Raw genomic sequence first — 6,000 nt, forward strand, 5'->3', positions numbered from 1 at the left:
CAAACTAGATCCATGAGAGAGAATTTGGTACTTACAGGTATCCAAGAAAAAGAAGGAGAAGTTCCTGAATCTATAGTTAGAGAGTTCCTCCTTACAGCGCTTCAGATTCCACGCGAAGTTATCGACAAAATCCAACTTGAACGTGTTCACCGCTTCGGACAGAGAGGGCAGAGGTACGAACGCCCAATTGTTGTCAAATTTGCTTCATTTAAAGATAAAATAATGGTTAAAAGCCTGGGTAAAAGACTTGCTGGGACCAAAATTGGCATGAATGATCAGTTTCCGAAGGAAATTGCAGAACGGCGCAAAGTTCTGTATCCAATTTTCTAAGAAAATAGATTAAAAGCGAAACGAGTAGCTCTCGTCGTTGATAAACTATATATTGATAACCAGTTGTTCAGAGACACAAAGACTACTCCATGGTTATTTTAAAATTTACAAAGTTCTCATAGACGAGGAAAATAAACACAATTCAAGCCCGGTTACTGATGGTAACAATACAACAAAAAAATATAGCTTTTCTATAAATCTTCACATATAACTAATTGAACACACAAGCACTATTTTTACATAGTGAAGATAAAAACTAAGTAAACAGAAGGCACAGTATGTGTGGATGGTATGGTTTGTGTTTATTTTTTATTTTATTTGTTATGTTTGGAAAGTTGAGTGAGTGAGTAATGAAATGGTTGCATATCCCAGAGCCAATGTATTGCTGTGAGCCGGGTATGAGAGGGATTTCAAGGTTGTTCAGATGATGGATATACTTTTATAATGAATTATACGTCTTATTTATTTGTTGTCCTATCATGGAGAACTACATTTATTTTTAATTTTAAATAAATTATATCTAATTATTTATTATCCTATTTTAATGGTACGGTCCATGGCCCTATACCCTAGACACCCACCTGAATGACCCAGATACTAAGGAGAAGTCCCTAACTGTTTTATGTGCTCGCTGTAAGCGGTCTGTATGCAGCTAAAATGAGGTCAGAGACCAAGAGCAGCACTGCCCCCTCAAGATTCTGAGCCTGCTTGGCAGGGTTGGTCCGGCAAAGCCAAAGCCCCCTAAAGGGAGAGCATAATATACAAGGAAATTCTCAAAGCTGCTAATGAGAACCTTGACGACCTTGTACCTAGCCGGTGAGAATTCCGGTGGGGTGCCCCCACCCAGGCAGTGGCAGTGCTGGCAACACTAGCTGCAGTAACCCATGGGGAGGGGGTCACACTCGGGCATTCAGAGAGGGGGTATATTATTGTGGCCCTGGCAGCACAAAATCAAAGTCGGACTGCATGGAGATGCGTGGGGACATGGTCATGACAGGTGGCCGTATTGTGGGTGTTTCAGGAATAAGGTGTACATTTGACCACCATTATCTAGGATGTGACAATGGTAAATAAATCTCTCAATTTTTGCTCATTTTTTTGCGCGGTCTTGCAGGCCTTCTCATGCAGCTGCAACTGCAGTAACATTTGTAAATCATGACCCATCTTGAGTTGGGCTCTGGGATGGTGCAATTGTTGAGAAAGTGAGCTTATGGTTGTGTGGGGGTAAGGGCTGAGTGTGCGTGGGTGTATGTGTGTATCCCACAACTGTTGCGAAGGAAGAAGTAAAAGATGTTAGACAATAGAGGATGATCCACAGCTATATATAATACAAATCGAGGTGAGGGCAATGGAAATGCATATGGCAATTGATTTACTTCAATTCGGTAAATGGCACTGTATGCTCTTTTCAAAGGATGGATCCCAGTCGGTTCAGGGCTATGGGATACAGGGGGTCGAGGGTGGTCTGCCGGGCATTGGGATGACAAGCCATCTCGAGATGAGGCCTTTTAGCGGGTGGAATAGTAGGGACCAATTGGAGGTTTACTTAGTAGAAATGCAAATATCATGGTACAACTATATAGACACTCAATCATTATGTTACTTTTTAATAGTACGTTTACAAAAATATATTCTGATTAAAAGAATGAAAGGTGTGTCTCATTATGGTAAGTGGTGAAATAAGTATAGCCAGTTACAATTGTAATGGCTTAGCAGATAATAAGAAAAGACGATCAGTATTTACCTGGCTAAAAGAGAAGGATTATAATATCTATTGTTTACAGGAAACCCATTCAACAGTTTTAGATGAAGTTTTGTGGAAAAAGAACTGGGGGGGCAAAATATATTTCTCCCATGGGCAGAGAAACTCAAAAGGGGTGATGGTCTTAATTAACAATAATTTTGATCCAAATGTGCAAATTGTCCAAACAGATCCTCAAGGTAGATGGATTATTTTAAATATGTTATTGGACAATAAACAAATATGGCTTGTTAACCTATACGGTCCGAATAATGATGATCCAAGCTTCTTTGAAAATATATATAAGAATTTATCAACTCTACAAGCAACACTAGACTCTATTATTATAGTGGGAGATTTTAATACGGTCTTAAATACCTCTATAGACCGGAAAGGAAATCACACTACAAACTATCACCCTCAGGCACTTAAGGAAATCATGAATGTCATGGATATATTGGAATTAGTGGATATATGGAGACTTAAATACCCTGATTTAGTGAGATATACATGGCGGAGGCTGAATCAAGCTAGTCGTCTTGACTACTTTCTTATACCATTCTCTCTGGCACCAAAAGTTAAAAAAGTGTTGATAGGGGATAGAATGCGGTCGGATCATCACATAATTGGCATATATATTTCTCTTACATAATTTCCACGTGGGCAAGGATATTGGAAATTTAATCAAAGTCTACTAGATGATAAATTGTTTAGAACTAGGACAGAAGATTTTATAACTGACTTTTTCAGACATAACATAGGTACAGCAGATCCCCATATTGTATGGGACACTTTTAAGTGTGCCTTTAGAGGCCATGCAATTCAGTACTCATCTATAAAACAAAAGCAATTTAGATCAAAAGAGTCCATATTAACAAAGGAAATTGAAGGACTAACAGTACAGTTAGATAGCAATAAAAACGGTACCATAGAGGCACAGAATAAGTTAGAGGAAAAACAAAAAGAAATGGAGGAACTTATTCAAGAAAGATCCAGTGTAATATATTATAAAAATAAAGCGAACTGGATGGAATATGGGGAAAAATGCACCAAATTCTTTTTCAATCTTCTATATAGAAATGCTACCAAAAAAAATGTATTAAAACTTGTTACAAATGATGGAGTCACGCATGATTCACCAAAAGATCTTTTGAAAGAGGAAGTAAAGTACTTTAAGAATATGTTTTCGTTTCAGGCTCCTCCATCTCCACTAACTGAAACTAATTGTATGGATTTTTTTCCTATTAACCTGTTATTGCTGCAGCCCGACGTCAGCCCGACGCCGGTACACCTATGACAACATCCAGCTCAAGTGCAGGGCGCGAAATTCAAAATCTATTTTTTTTTAAATATTTAACTTTCACACATTAACAAATCCAATACAGCATTTGAAAGATAAACATCTTGTCAATCCAGCCAACATGTCCGATTTTTTAAATGTTTTACAGAGAAAACACCACATATATTTATGTTAGCTCACCACCAAATAAAAAAGGAGGACAGACATTTTTCACAGCACAAGTAGGATGCAAGTAGCATGCACAAGCCAACCTAACTAACCTAGAACCAACCTAAATAACCTAGAAAAAACTACCTCAGATGACAGTCCTATAACATGTTACACAATAAATCTATGTTTTGTTCAAAAAATTTGCATATTTTAGCTATAAATCAGTTTTACATTACTGCTACCATCATAGCTACAGTCAGAAATCGCACGGGAGTAGCCAGAGAAAATACAGACACCAACGTCAACTACTAATTACACATCATAAAACATTTCAGAACAATATATGGTGGATAGCTAATGAAAGACAAAGATCTTGTGAATAGAGCCAATATTTCCGATTTTTCAAGTGTTTTACAGCGAAAACACAATATATCGTCATATTAGCTTACTACAATAGCTAACATCACAACAGCATTGACTCAAGGCAAACGGTAGCATAGCACAGTTCGACAGATATATGAAAAAGCATCCCAAATTGGGTCCTTATCTTTGTTGATCTTCCATCAGAATGTTCTCCAAGGGGTCCTTTGTTCAGAAATGTCTTTATTTCGATCCAGAACGAACAATTTCCCTCTTGAATTAGCAAGCACACTGGCAGTGCGACGCTAACCTCTCCATCTTGAAAAAATTATTGCGTCGCATCACGTCTAAAGTCCAGAATACATTTCAATAATATAATTAAACTATATTGAAATAACATACTTTAGGATGATATTGTGACATGTATCAAATAAAATCGAAGCCAGAGATCATATTCACCTTTACAGAGTGTTTTCCAGGAGCCGAGTCCAGGTCCTACTTCGCGCCCAGAAAGAAAAATAAACTGCGCAACACTCACTCCAAGAGGTTGTGTTCAACCCCAGGACGAGATAATCAAGTGATTTCTTCTCTCACTTCCGCATGACACCCAGAGGAAGGCGTATGACGTGTTTCTACAGTCCTAAGTGACATGCCCTCTTATAGACAAGGGCTTGAAGAGCGACATCGATTTTGGAAATCTCACTTCCGGATAGGAAATGGGCTGTAAAAATAGTTCTGTTCCACTTAGAGAAATAATTAAAACGGTTTTAGAAACTAGAGACTGTTTTCTATCCAATAATAATAATAATATGCATATTGTAAGAGCAAAAATTGATTAAGAGGCCGTTTGAAAATTTGCATATATTTTCCAGTTTTTCAATACGCCCCCTGCAGCCATAACAAGTTTTAATAATGTAAAATTAACATCTGTACAGAAAGACTCATGTGAAGGCCAAATTACAGAGGAGGAACTGCTTGATGCAATTGGGGCCTTTAAAGATGGGAAAACTCCAGGGCTGGATGGCATACCAGTGGAAGTATACAAAACTTTTTTTGATATACTCAAAGGACCATTATTAGCTTGTTTTAACCACTCCTATATAAATGGTAGATTATCAGACACGCAACAAGAAGGTCTGATATCGTTATTACTGAAACAGGACCCAAGTGGTATATATAAAGATCCAGTCCAATTAAAAAATTGGAGACCTCTTACACTTCAGTGTTGTGATGCAAAAATCCTAGCAAAATGCTTGGCGCATAGAATAAAAAAAGTTTTGTCAGATATTATTTATCCTAATCAGACAGGTTTTTTACATGGACGATACATTGGAGATAATATAAGGCAAGTACTGGAAACAATAGAACACTATGAAATATCGGGGACACCAGGCCTGGTTTTCATAGCTGATTTTGAAAAGGCTTTTGACAAAGTACGACTGGAGTTTATATATAAATGCCTAGAATATTTCAATTTTGGGGAATCTCTTATAAAATGGGTTAAAATTATGTATAGTAACCCTAGGTGTAAAATAGTAAATAATGGCTACATCTCAGAAAGTTTTAAACTATCTAGAGGAGTAAAACAAGGTTGTCCACTATCGGCATATCTATTTATTATTGCCATCGAAATGTTAGCTGTTAAAATGAGATCAAACATTAATATTAAGGGATTAGAAATCCGTGGCTTAAAAACTAAGGTGTCATTGTACGCTGATGATTCATGTTTTCTTTTAAAACCACAACTAGAGTCTCTCCACGGCCTCATAGAGGATCTAGATACTTTTGCTATCCTCTCTGGATTAAAACCAAATTATGATAAATGTACCATATTACGTATTGGATCACTAAAAAATACACATTTTATATTGCCATGTAGTTTACCAATTAAATGGTCTGACGGAGATGTGGACATACTCGGTATAAAAATCCCAAAAGAAAGAAATGATCTCACTCCAATACATTTTTATAGAAAGTTAGCAAAAATAGATAAGATCTTGCTACCATGGAAAGGAAAATACCTGTCTATTTGTGGAAAAATCACCCTGATTAACTCTTTAGTCATATCACAGTTTACCTATTTGCTTATGGTTTTGCCTAAACCTAGTGACCTGCTTTT

This window comes from Salvelinus alpinus, chromosome 2 (genome assembly GCF_045679555.1).
Source record: "Salvelinus alpinus chromosome 2, SLU_Salpinus.1, whole genome shotgun sequence".
Taxonomy (NCBI): Eukaryota; Metazoa; Chordata; class Actinopteri; order Salmoniformes; family Salmonidae; genus Salvelinus; species Salvelinus alpinus.